Here is an 11,956-nt window from a genome sequence, read left to right as displayed (position 1 = left end):
AGAAGAAGAAGAAGAAGAAGAAGAAGAAGAAGAAGAAGAAGAAGAAAGAAGAAGAAGAAACCTCCCCCTTAATATTCCAATGTCTCCCTGTCGTCCTTAGTGGGAACTGTAGCCCTCTTCCTGGTCTCTGAGCCCCTGGTGGTCTGGCCCCTGCCGAGCTCTCTAATAGCACCTGCTTCTGTTCTCCTTGCTCCATCCGCATGGACCTTCCTTCTCTCTCTCAAATACCCTGAGCTCCCTCCTGCCTCAGAGCCTTTGTGGAAGCTGGTCTGGCCTCCTGGGCTCCTCCTTACGCCAACTCCAATCCCACTTTCTATTGTTAAGCCTCTCGACACCTGACTAAAGCGACCTGCTCTCTGCTGAAGCCACTTTCTATCACATCACTGTGTTTTATTTTTTCATCGAATGTCTCACTCAAGTTTCCATGTGTCTGTTTCTTGCTTGTTTATTGCCGATCTCTGTCCAGTGCAATGAAAACTTCATGATAGCACAGACCTCATCTGCCTCCTTTGCTGCCGTATTGCCAGGGCCTAGAACAAGTTTCGGGGACACAGGAGGCGCTCAATAAATGTGCGCTGAAAGCACAAGTACGTGAGCTCCCTCTTACGTCTGATTGCCCACTGGCTGCTGAGACAGCATGCCTGCATTTGTTCTTCTGGCCGGGGAGGATCCCCTCTTCACCTACACTTGCTTCTGGCAATTCTGATTCACCGCTCAGATGAGATCCATCCCTGGAATTTTCTCTGGCCCTGGAAGAGGAAAGCTAATGGATCGTTGCCTCTGTGCATTTAGTCTTTGGATGATTAAAATTATTGCTTCCTGGGGCACCTGGGTGGTTCAGTCAGTTAAGCATCTGCCTTCCGCTCAGGTCATGATCCCAGGGTCTTGCTCAGTGGGGAGCCTGCATCTCCCTTTCCCTCTGCCTGCCACTCTGCCTACTTACACTTGCTCGCTCTCTCTGTGTGTCAAATAAATGAATAAAATCTTTAAAAAAAAGAAAATTATTGCTTCCTATTCCACATCCATTTGACTCTGCAGAGAAGTCCTTTCTACCAGCACTTTGCTCTGTCTTGCTCCTCTCTGCATGTTGACTCCGTCCTCCAAGATGGCGGACCTGCTTCCTGGCAGCACCTGGGCCTCACGTCCACAGAGGCCACCACCAGAGAGATGCTGATCCCTTCTCCTAGGTTCCCATGTGAAACCTCCTAGGGGAGGACTCACCGGGCTTGTGTCTCGTGTCAGCTCTGGCAGGAGGACTAAAGCCTCACAGCACAGGCACAATCCCTGGGGTGCACTCCTGAGGCCGAAGGCTGTTTCTGGAGAAGGAAGGCTTGTTGTCAGCTGGGAACCTACTCCAATTTATCTTTTACAGTGGCCCTCCAGCCTTGCCTGATAGGACTCAGCGTGGGTGCCAAATGCACCCATCTTAGTTCAATGAGTTTTGACAAATGTATGCAGCTGTGAAATTACCACCATAATCAAGACATAAAATATTTTAATTACCCCCAAAAGTTGTCTTATGCCCTTTTGCAGTCAAATCCTTCACCCCATACTCAGGCAACCGCTCATCTATTTCCTGCCACTATAGAGGAGTTGGGCCTTTTCTATAATTTTGTACAAATGGAATCAGACAGCATGTATTCCTCCTTATTTTTTTTAAGATTTTATTTATTTGTTTGAGAAAGAAAGCGGGGTGGGGGGCATCTGGGTGGCTCAGTCGGTTGAGTGGCTGCCTTTGGCTCAAGTCACGATCCCAGGGTCCTGGGATCAAGTCCTGCATCAGGCTCCCTGCTCAGTGGAGAGTCTGCTTCTCTCTCTCTCCCTCTACCCTTCCTCCCTGCTCCTGCTCGCTCTCGCTCTCTCTCAAATAAATAAATAAAATCTTCTTAAAAATTAAAAAGAAAGAGAGAGAGAGCGCAGAAGCAGACTCCCTGCTGAAAGGGGAGCTGGACACGGGGCTCAATCAGGACCTGAGCCAAAGGCAGACACTTAACTGACTGAACCACGCCGGCGTCCAACATGTATTCCTTCTATCATTTGCCACAATGCCAGTGAGATTTATGCACTTGTTGCATCTATCAATAATTCATAAAACACCCAGCGTCAGTCACAAAGTAAGAGCCCATCAGTAGATACAGAAGAAGAAAGCCAAGATGCTGAGGGCAGTAGGAAGCCCACAGGGTCTAGGAGATACAGAGAGTGACATCAGAGCCCGGTCCTAAAACAAAATCTTTAAAAACAACCACCACCACCCAGGCATGTACAGTACCATCCCATTTATCAAAACAAAGGGAAGAAAAACAAGCCCATATATGAGTATATTTGTCTAGGCAAAAGCTGGAAAGATACACACCAAAGGGTTAATTGTGGTTATCTCTGGGTAGTGGGATTATGGATGTTTAAAAATATTATTTTTGCTTATCTAAATTTTTAATTTTCTACCATCCACAAGAATTAGTTTAAGGGGGGGAAAAAGCATTTTTATTTTCAAGTGTGTAGCTTTTAAAATCAGGCTGGGCAACTTCTCAAATGCTCCACATTTTTGCATGATGTGAAAACGTTCCCAGTTACATTTCAAACCTCTGATGTGGCAGTTAGAGTCTGCTGCAGATGTGTAGAGGCAGAACTTAGGAGATAGGGTCATTTCTGACGAATTATTCACTAAGCCCCATAATGCTGAAGGCCCTCTTAAGTCCTCTCAAATTCTAACAGTTCCACTGTGGGATAAAACCTTAATCCAGTTGTCCTCGTCATCCTTCAGCCTCCAACCAAGTGGAAAGGATTGTGCTGCCTGTCGGTCTCAAAGTGTGGGCCAACAGAATCACTTGGGATGGTTATAAAAATGCAGAATCCTGAGCTGCATCCCGGATATACTGACCCAGAAGCTCTAGCGGTGGAGTCCAGAATATGATTTTTAAACAACCCAATTAGGTGATTCTGGGATGCACTCATCTTGGAGCACCAGTATGTTGTTGTTTCTGGCCAAATATGCTTAGCTCCTGCCCTGGACAGGCCTCCTAGGACCCCCACGTCTAATCAGCTGACCTCCACCTCAGCTCCACCTCTGCTCCCAGGACTAGCCATAACCTTAGACACAAGAGAACCTAACGGGTATTTAGCTGGTATTAACCTTATTTTGTTTCAAATAACTACATGTCCTTTGTTTTTCAGGTGGAGTCTCTCTTGGGAATCTGATCACTGCCCCTGAATCTTGGGGCTTCATGGTGTCCCCACTATTTGGGGACTCCTTATGCCTACCCTGTTATGCCCTACACTGGAGTCCTATTGTGTTGCATTGCCTGTCTCCTCAGAGACTCTGCTAATTTCATGACTGTCCTCCAGACTAAACCTTCTTTATCTGTGCTCATATACAGAGCTCCCCCGCCATTGACCCCTATTCATGGACTTTGTTCTGTACTGGTGACTGGGTTTATTTCTAGATGCACATCCCCATTCTGCTGACTGGATCCCAAAAGACGGTGCGAAGGAGACTGGCTATATTGACTTAGGTTTCTTTGGGGCTTATTTCTCCAAGTTCAACAATGCAGGTTGAACTCATCGAGTCTTACTGAATCTCTTGAAGTTGTCTCTAATTAGTCTTAGAAGAGGATTTACTGGAAAAAAAAAAAAAAGGAAGAAGAAGAAGAGGATTTTCTGGGTGTTGCTTTATCTGTACTTATCCTATCCTCATCTCTTATAAAATTTTGACTATTACATTCATTGAATTTATCCTCCAGAACAGAAATGATCAGTAGAAAACCAATGATTTATTACTCTAATGTCTATATCATATTGAAAACCCAAACAGTGTTTGTTTTGTTTTAAAAGTCAACTCAATCAATGCCTACTACTTCGGAATCAACAGCTTCTTTGAAATCATGGTAACACTTAAATGTGGTTACAACTCGGGCGCCTGGGTGGCTCAGTTGTTAAGCGTCTGCCTTCGGCTCAGGTCATGGTCCCGGGGTCCTGGGATCGAGTCCCACATCAGGCTCCCTGCCCAGCAGGAAGCCTGCTTCTCCCTCCCCCACTCCCCCTGCCTGTGTTTCCTCTCTCACTGTGTGTCTCTCTCTCTGTCAAAAACAAAACAAAACAAAAATCCTAAAAAAAATATGGGTACAACTCAAACGCAGAAATTTTGTTGATTGGAAAGCTTCATACATCTCCAATTTGCCCAAACAAAAATTACCAAGAGCAAAATTTAGGGTTTTTTTCCTACAGAAATACAGCATACTAGAATTACCAATACTAGAAAATTGTTAGAAACTTTTGAGTCCTGAGACATGGTAGATTGGGCTTTTCAAAGATGGCCACACAATATCTACCCCCTTCCACACTCTTCTACAATGTGACCATGCCCCTCCCCCTTCAAGAGGTATTGTCAAATTACCCTCCCCTTAATTCTGGGCTGGCCTTCGAGAGACTTCTGGAACAGTAGAATTTAGCAGAAGTGAAATTCTGAAAACTTGCAAAGACAGGTCATAAGAAGCTTTGCACTTCCACCTGGGGTCTCTTGAAATGTTCCCTCTGGGGAAAGGCAGCCACCATGTAAGCAACTTAACTCCCCTGAGACAGCCATGTAGTGAGGAAGCCCAAGCTAGCCTCACAAAGAGAGATGGTGATTCTGCCCAGCCCCTGGCTGTCCCAGCCATCCCAGCCCAGGCACCAGACATGAGAGGAAAGTAACAATCTTGATCATGAGGTAACAAGAAATCTAAGTGTATTTCAGACAGGTTTCCTGTTGCTCTTCTTCCTAGTTAGAGATTTGTGTCAAATGACACCACCACTGGCAACTGTGGCCTGAGTGAGAGTCCTGAGTCTCTGTGCACAGCACATTTTTTTCACTTTAAGAGTTTCGATATGTTTCTGGCCCCTTCCAAAGGCTCTATGCTGAGTGACTCCTGGTTGGCTTGGCAGCAGCTGTTTCCACACATCGAAGGCTGGGGCTCAGGGAGTTTGAGATGCTGATGAACAAAACAGACTGAAAGCTACTAGCCAACTTTCTGCAACAGGAATCCACCTTTGTGTTGGCCCTTCTCGGGGCTTCCTCTTTTTTACCATTAGCTACTTTGAATTCTTTTTTTTTTTTTTTAAGATTTATTTATTTATTTATTTATTTGAGAGAGACGAGAGAGAGAGGGGAGGGGTAGAGGGAGAGGGAGACAAGCAGACCGCCCCTCCTGGAACCAATGTTGGGCTTGATCTCGAGATCTTGAGATCATGACCTGAGCTTAAACCAAGAGTCAGAAGCTTAACCAACTGCGCCACCTGGCACCCCGCCATTTTGAATTCTGCTGAGACTAAAACCACAAAGTGGAGAAAGAGCCAATCGAACACCCAGAGGAGATCCCACTGGACTAATAAGGTTCCTGATACTCTAATTGAGATCATGCAGAAGCTGCCCCCTGAAAAATGCAACTTAGGTGGGACAACCTCCTGGAGGACAGCTTTAAGAAGCATTTAACTCTTGGGCGCCTGGGTGGCTCAGTTGGTTAAGCGACTGCCTTCGGCTCAGGTCATGATCCTGGAGTCCTGGGATCGAGTCCCGCATCGGGCTCCCTGCTCAGCAGGGAGTCTGCTTCTCCCTCTGACCCTCCCCCGTCTCATGCTGTCTCTCTCTATCTCATTCTCTCTGTCAAATAAATAAATAAAATAAAAAAAAAAAAAAAAAAAAAAAAGAAGCATTTAACTCTTGTCTTGAGCGCCTGGGTGGCTGAGATGGTTGAGCGTTTGCCTTTGGCTCAGGTCATGATCCCAGGGTCCTGGGATGGAGTCCCGCATCGGGCTCCCTGCTCAGTGGGAAGCCTGCTTCTCCCTCTGCCTCTCTCTCTCTCTCTCTCTCTCTGACTCTTATGAATAAATAAATAAAACATTAAAAAAATAAAATAAAACAAAACATTAAAAAAAAGAAGCATTTAACTCTTGAGGCTGCACCTTGAGGACTCACTAGGCAATGAAATAAAAAGAAAAAGAATGAGTTCCTCATTCAGAAGTAACTACGGAGAGATCACCTGACACTTCTCTTCCCGCTGGTCTAACACAGACAACGTTGTAAAGTAATATCCTCTTGCTGCCTACACTGCTGTCAATGGGGGAGGCTGGACCATTAAATTTGCGGGAGAGCGGGTGCTGGGACTCCTGTTAGTAGCTTCATCCTTTTCCATTTCTTCAGTTTTAGCCTTTAGGGACTTTTTGAGGTAGTTGGTAGGGGTAAGGATTACCTCAGGGTTACTTTTTGCTCAGTGTGAGCTGTTGTTGGAAGACCATCCACACCCTTTTTAATGCTATGCCAGGGCAGCAGAGAACATAGAAGAAAGCTCTTATTCAGCTTGTTTCTAGCTCCTAACAGCGTCTACTGGGAAGACTGCAGCAGTAGAGGCAGTCTCTAGGCAGCCGCTTCTTGGCTTGGGGACTCGGCTGCTTGGTAAATAACGCAAAAATGGAGCGGGGAAAGGGGCCGCCTCCTACAACTGCCTAAATCCAAATGATTTACTTAAAATCAACACCAAAGTTTGCTCCCCTTGGTGACTCCTCCTTGCCGTATACACTGAAACTTCTGTTCATCGTGGCAAGAGGACACTAGTGAGTGAGAACAGTCGCTGTGTCGCCCGGATTTTCCAAGCCTCTGTTAACAAAGCCCCTAAAGCCAGTACCGCATTTTAAAGGTGCCAGGGTAAATATTTAAACAGAATTACACAGCGCAATCGGCTAAAGAAGCGCATCTTGCATTTGAAAAGAAAGGTCAGCTTAGAAAGTCCAAAGCTTCAGAGCAGAAAAACAGGTCCCTTGTACCAGGCTGAAACAGCAGGCATATAAGGCACTGCTTCTGCAAAAGCAAGTAAGACCACATATTAAAAAGAAAACAATTTGCTGATTCGTGACATCCTGGATAAGAATTTTAAACCGAGTTGGTTTTAGTGAGTACAATGAAACAACTGAGGAACACACGCAGAAAGTGTTTGCTACTCTTCTGCCTCCCCCACCCGCCCCTCCATCCCAAGTAGGGAAAAATGGAAATTTTGGTTATGGTAGAATTTGCAGGTTTTCCATAAATGCTTACCATTCTTCTTCCCTCTCCCCATCCCCAACTAACTGGGACTACCATTTTGGCTCTTAGGGCCTAAAGAAAGCAGGGCAGGCCAGCTAGCCTAGGAGACCAGTTCTGGCCATTCATCCCCAAGGTGATCTTGGCATCTTCCTACTGAGACCCCACCTGCAAAGTGCTCTGACCTTGGAGATGTCGTGGAGAGACACGCAAAGCTTCTGCAGAATATTTTTTAAGATTATATGTCAATATTTGTGGGACATTCAGAAATTTTATCCGTAATACATTTTCTAGTTCACAGTGAAATTGTACCCTTTGCTATTTAATAATGCAACTAATTTGTCTCTTAAGTTTGGCTTTTTAAAAATTCATCTGCACTCTTAGAGGCATTGCAAATTTTTAAAAAATCACAAAAACACTACTAATTTTCAACATAACAAATAGGGGCAAATCAGTGCCTTTGAAAGGTGAGCTCTTTAAATCTCTGAGTCTACTATCAGTCTGCAGTTCATGTTTCTCCTACTCCATAAGCTGCACAGTACGTGGATAAGTGAAAACACTGGTTCTTTTTCTTTTCAGGTTTTATTTACTTGACACACACAGAGAGAGAGAGAGCAAGCAGGGGGAGCAGAAGAGGGAGAAGCAGACCTCCCCGCTAAGCAGGGAGTTCAATGTGGGACTTGATCCCAGAACCCTGGGATCATGACCTGAGCCAAAGGCAGATGCTTAACCGACTGAGCCACCCAGGTGCCCAGAAGACACTGGTTCTTAAGGCAGATCTTGCTGAAGTTAGAAGAGCTACACAGTAAAGAAGTGGTGGAAGGAATCTCTCCCCACCCCCAACACAGATGAATCCCCTATGATATTCATTATAAAAAGCAGAAAAGACTCAGAGATGGGCGGTCTACAGAATTACCGAGACAATGCATTATCATGAAAGATGAACTCACTGATGGGCGCCTGGGTGGCTCAGAGGGTTAAGCATCTGCCTTCGCCTCGGGTCATGATCCTGGAGTCCTGGGATCGAGTCCCGCGCCGGGCTACCTGCTCAGCAGTGAGTCTGCTTCTCCCTCTGACCCTCCCCCCTCTCATGCTCTCTCTCATTCTCTCACTCAAATAAATAAATAAAATCTTTAAAAAAAGAAAAATGGGGCATATCTGAGGATCCAGAGAAAAGATCGGTGAAAAGGGTTTGATAGTTCTTGTTTGTCAGCAGCAGAAACATTTAAATGCTATTTTTAAAACTTCCTGTAATTTAAGCATCTGCCTCTGCCTTGATGACACAATTGCTATAATTCTTTGTTGTTCAATTTTGCTACAAAGTACCAGACTGGGAGAATACCGTTTGACCAGTGAGATTGGTTTCCTTTACACAGTTGACAGTTTTGCTTATTCTTCGATTGATACGATCAACTTTGGCCACGTTCATTTTTATAAAGACATAATTTATTTCTGAAGAGTTTTCCTTTAGTGGAGATTTTTATGACTATCACATGGAGAAGACTGGGGAGAAACAGATCGTTTTGTGGAAAGAATGATAAATTTCATCTATGAATAGCTTAGGAAAAAAATTATATATGTGTGTATATATATATACATATATAGGAAATATAAATAGGAAAAATATATTAAAATATATAAATATATAAAAATATATAATTATATATTTTAGGAATATATAATATATAATAAAATATATAAATAAAATATATAATATATAAAAATAGATAAAATATATAATATATAAATAAATAAAATACATAATAAAAATATATATAATTTTTTTTGAGAGGGATGGGGGCAGAGGGAGAGGGAGAGAGAGAATCTTTTTTTTTTTTTTAAGCATATTTTTTTATTGTTATGTTAATCACCATATATTACATCATTAGTTTTTGATGCAGTGTTCCATGATTCATTGTTTGTTCATAACACCCAGTGCACCATGCAAAACGTGCCCTCCTCACTACCCATCACCAGGCTAACCCATCCCCCCACCCCCCTACCCTCTAGAACCCTCAGTTTGTTTTTCAGAGTCCATCATCTCTCATGGTTCGTCTCCCCCTCTGACATACTCCCCTTTTCTTCCTCTCCTGTTATCTTCTTCTTTTCCTTTTTTCTTAAAATATGTTGCGTTATTTGTTTCAGAAGTACAGATCTGTGATTCAACAGTCTTGCACAATTCACAGCGCTCACCGTAGCACATACCCTCCCCAATGTCTATCACCCAGCCACCCCATCCCTCCCACCCCCAACCACTCCAGTAACACTCAGTTTGTTTCCTGAGATTAAGAATTCCTCATATCAGTGAGGTCATGTGATACATGTCTTTCTCTGATTGACTTATTTCACTCAGCATAACACCCTCCAGTTCCATCCACGTCGTTGCAAATGGCAAGATCTCATTCCTTTTGATGGCTGCATAATATTCCATTGTGTATATATACCACATCTTCTTTATCCATTCATCTGTCGATGGGCATCTTGGCTCTTTCCACAGTTTGGCTATTGTGGACATTGCTGCTATAAACATTGGGGTACATGTACCCCTTCGGGTCCCTACATTTGTATCTTTGTGGTAAATACCCAGTAGTGCAATTGCTGGATCGAACGGTAGCTCTAATTTCAACTGTTTGAGGAACCTCCATACTGTTTTCCAGAGGGGTTGCACCAGCTTGCACTCCCACCAACAGTGTAGGAGGGTTCCCCTTTGGGAGAGAGAGAATCTTAAGCAGGCTCCATGCCCAGCACAGAACCTGACGTGGGGCTCAATCTCATGACGCTGAGATCATGACCTGAGTTGAAATCAAGAGTCAGACACTTAAACTGACTGAGCCACCCAGATGCCCCCCCAATGATAATTTTTTATATTTATAATTTATAATTAAAGTTTATGTATTGCCCAACCCTTTATATAACGCTCCATGAAAAAAGACCTATACTAAATGGAAATGGTTTACTTGTCTAAAAACATTAAAATATTTGGCTCCATCAGAGCACTTTCCTTTACACTAAAAATTGACCCTCTACTGAACAGTATGCCTTGTTCTTGCTTGTTGAACAATATAAAGGGGAATTTTTAGATTCCACTGTGATGATGAGAAAGTTAAGCCTATCTACTTTTAAAAAAGGGAAAAAAACAAAATTCAAGTAAGTGCCAAGAGGTTAAGAAAATAAAGCAGAGGGGCGCCTGGGTGGCTCAGTCGTTAAGCGTCTGCCTTCAGCTCAGGTCATGATCCCAGGGTCCTGGGATCGAACCCAGCATCGGGCTCCCTGCTCCGCGGGAAGCCTGCTTCTCCCTCTCCCACTCCCCCTGCTTGTGTTCCCTCTCTCGCTGTGTCTGTCAAATAAATAAATAAAATCTACAAAAAAAAAAAAAGGAAAGAAAAGAAAGCGGACTACAGAGATGATTCATATGGAAGCCTTTTGTTTGTTTTCTTTTAACTAAGATGTTGATTAGAAATGAAAGGGCTCTGAATTACAAGCCTAGGTCTGCAATATTCTATTGCTTTACAGTCTAGGGAATATAATTTCAGAAACCCTGGATTATCCAGCAGTTACACTTGGGCAGTAGAAAAAGGAGCTGGCCAAATATCCCTGATGTTGGACTTCTAGGTAATTTCCAGGGATTAAACATCATTCTTCTGTTTTCTCTTACAAATAATTCTTCCCAAAGTACACATAACCCCAGAAATGTTAGGTGACTTTTCCATTGTTCTCTCGGTAAGGGGGCAGGATAGGCACTTGAATCCTTAACTATTTATTTGTAGGAGAAGAAAAACATGTATATATTGGGGCACCTGGGTAGCTCAGTTGGTTAAGCACCTGATTTCGGCTCAGGTCATGATCAGGTCCTGGGATTGAGCCCCATGTCCAGCTCCTGGCTCAGCGGGGAGCCTGCTTCTCCCTCTGCCTCTCCCCCTGCTCCTCCTTCTGCCTCTCCCCCTGCTCGTGCTCTCTCTCTCTCTCAAATAAATAAGTAAAATCTTTAAAATATGTATATATATATATATATATATATATATATATATATATATATATATACATATGCCAATTTGAGAAGGAGCCGATTGTGGTTGCTTTGTAATGTATATGGCAACTCCGCTACACTGAACTACGTTTCCCAGAATTCCCTCCTCCTATGTTTCTGGCTAAGATGGCCCACAAGAGACATTCTTACACAGATTTGGGGCTTGGAAGTGAAGCAGCAGCCATTTTGTAGCTCATGTTATTGATGAGGGAGCAGAAGGCTAGCTGAAGACAAAGCATAAGCTGACACCCTGCAACCTCCTCTCACCCCCCCTCCTTGGGACGTTCTTCCAGGAATCTCCCAACCTTAACTGGACAATGGCAAAGGCCTCTGGTATCTTGTACGTATCTTGTAGGTAGGTCCTCTTTAGCATATGAAAGTTCTTTTGAAACCTCCCCTTTCCCTACTTTCCCCCAACTCCGGTATATAATCAACACTCCTCAAGACCCCGGTGCAGCAGCTCTTTCTGCCTACAGGTCCTATCCCTGCGCTTTAATAAAACCACGATTTTGCACCAAAGATGTCTCAAGAATTATTTCTTGGTCATCGGCTATGGACCTCACCCTACGGAACCTCACCCATATTTCAAAACCACATCATTAGTGCTTATCAACTGGCTTACCTCCCTGGCAAGGGACAGCCAAGTGGCAAGGCGAGGAAGCTACAGCTGCTCCACCTTCCCCTGAATCCTTCTCTGGCTTTTCCAACTCCTGAGCTAGATACGTGATGAAGGGGGACAGCTTCTCCTATTGGATCTATACCATCAAGGTCAGAGGCAGTGAGAAGTGACAAGGTTTCAGTCTGTCCTCCTGGGTTCTAGCTCACACCTGTAGGTTCCAGTTTATAATTGCTTCTCCCTACTTTACAACTATCTTCCCTTCCAG

Source organism: Callorhinus ursinus, unplaced genomic scaffold (genome assembly GCF_003265705.2).
Source record: "Callorhinus ursinus isolate GAN/ISIS: 27379988/994484 unplaced genomic scaffold, GSC_fseal_2.0 scaffold34, whole genome shotgun sequence".
Classification (NCBI taxonomy): Eukaryota; Metazoa; Chordata; class Mammalia; order Carnivora; family Otariidae; genus Callorhinus; species Callorhinus ursinus.
Note: the sequence above shows the minus strand (reverse complement) of the source record.